Consider the following 2499-nt stretch of genomic DNA (forward strand, 5'->3'; position numbering starts at 1 on the left):
GGTGTGTAAAATGATTTACTTAACAGGAGGGTGCAAAATCTTGGAAAGGGAAAATAAATGACCCACATTTGAGACATATTCTGCCTCCTCTGATACCCCAGCTCATGCTGATTAGTCCCTGCAAAATTCATTTTTACAGAGTCTATTTTATACACATAAATGGCTAGATGGCTTCCCCAAGGTCATGTTGGGACACCAACCAGAACCCCACATTTCTGCTCTGAGGAAAGGGGTGGTCTAAGCTGAGGTATGGGATCCACTCAAACCCAGGAGTGTTAGGAGATGGAAGAGACAGATGTCAATTTGTCTGTCTCCAAGCAGGTGAGCCAGTCTAGCTTTAAGTTGTGCCTTCTCCCAGGCTGGCTCCCAGAAAGTGTTCTCTTTCAGTGGTTTTGGTAACTTCCCAAGGAGAGCTGCTGTGGTCAGCACCTGGCCTTGTAGAGGAATACTTGAAAGGACAGCAGTAAAACTGAATTTTGAAAGGGTTAAGAATTAATAAGAAACAACTTCTCAAACACTCATGGTATTTTAGATTCCTGACAAAAGAACTAGGACTGCCAAATACCTTACTTAAACCAGGCTAACCTAGCTCATAAATAAATAGGTAATTCTAAGGAAATAATCATAAACCTGTCTCTGGCCACACATCACTTTTGAACTTTGCTTCAACCACAGTAGAAGACAAGATTATGGATGCATCTAGGGATGAACAAGAAATGTACTTCCATGTAAACAGACCTTTCTTATTTCCAGTATTTAAACAAACAGTTCAAAATGGATGGAGGCAATTTTCTTTCTAAAGGACATGGTTAAGAAGCATAGACACAGTGTTGTCAGTTCTCCACCCTTTGCAATGAAAGGTGATTTATCATGCAAGTAGCCTGAAGTACATTTCTGGAGGCTCTGTCCTGCCACTTATTTTGGACAGTAGGAAGAATGCTTTCACGGGCAGCCATGAGACAGAAATTAAGAGGAAGGGCAATTACATTTTATTCCCTGACTATTGCAAGGTTTCCTGATGGCACTGGCATGTGATATGGCCCTTAGTGTCTGTCTCAAGTTCTTCAGGAGACAACCATTCATCAGTACTTGTAGAGCCGTTCAGATCTTTAGAGGATGAGGACAGAACTGTCTCCTGGCTGGGCTCAGTGGTTGTTCTGAGTCTACAACAATTACAAGAGACAGTCTCGGAATCTGTATCTTTATTGAGGACCAAAACAGCAAAGTCTCAGAGGTTTTTCATTTTTTTAATGCATTGTACACTTTTGTAGCTAACTAGGGCTGTGATTTGTCTCACCTAGCTCATGAACCAAGCTAATCACTCTTAATGGTCACTGGAGAGACCATAGGCATTTTCGGGGCATGAGTTATCATCTTTATTCACGATCTCCACCTCAGGCTGCTCAGCTGTTCCCTACCCTCTGTGGCCTCCATCAGCTTGCTCAGATATGAATGTCTACACTACAGATTAATTTCAGCCTCATTGACTGATTTTCAGAAGAGCTGAACACCCAACTTCTTTAAATGTCAGAGGCCCATGAAGCAGGTTGAAGTGTTTGGTGTTGCTGAGTGTTTAGTCTACTCGGGGCATTAACTTCCCCAAACCCTGTGACTTGACAAGATCATGACATTGTGAGGGCTCATGAAAAATGTCAGTTTGGTACTTCCAGAACACTTTCCGCTCAATAGACACATTCCATGCAGGGGCATCCGTTGAAACACCTCCTGCAAAATGGATGGGAAAGGCGCTGCTCTCACAGCCTCATCTTGGCAAATCCAGCTCCCAACTTTGCTCTTAGAAATGAAGGTTCATATCACCAGCAAAGCCAAGAGCCAAAGCTCAGCTGGGTTTTTGACCCTCTCTTAGCCATTTCAACATCAAAGATGAGGTCTGCAAAAGACTGTCAGAAAGTTGAAAGCAGTTAGGGCTGAATGAGCCTCCTTCAGAGCAGCTGTGTTAATCCTATTATAAAACTAAACTCATCCTCTCCAAAGCAGATGTGTTGTTCTGCCCCCATGGAATTCAATGAAGTATTAGATACACTTCAAGAGGGCCAGGTTTCGGTCTTTGCTCTGTTTTAACCCTTTCCCATGCATTTTACTAATCCAGGTTCTCTTATTTATTTCTGCTCAGGAGATTTAGGGAGAATCAAAGTCTAACAAAATTTTTTTCCTCTGTAAAGAAAAGGACTGTTGCTACTTGCCCTGTGGATCTTCAGAAATTTTATCAAAATGCTTTACAATGGCCAGAAGATGGAAACATTAGAAGTTTGATTTTTGGAGTTGTTTAGAAGCTACAGGTCTCCTAACTTCTACTGGTGTTTTAAATACCCAGAACTCCTTGAATAAGGGCTGAAGAGCAATTAACATTCAGTGCCTTTCAGCACCGTAACCAAAACGTTCTCAAAGTTACTTTTGGGGGCAATGATTTCTATTCCTCATAATTTATATTGATTTTGACATTTGAAAAAAATGGCACATTTGAGATGGCACTTAGCA

Source organism: Nyctibius grandis, chromosome 7 (genome assembly GCF_013368605.1).
Source record: "Nyctibius grandis isolate bNycGra1 chromosome 7, bNycGra1.pri, whole genome shotgun sequence".
Taxonomy (NCBI): Eukaryota; Metazoa; Chordata; class Aves; order Nyctibiiformes; family Nyctibiidae; genus Nyctibius; species Nyctibius grandis.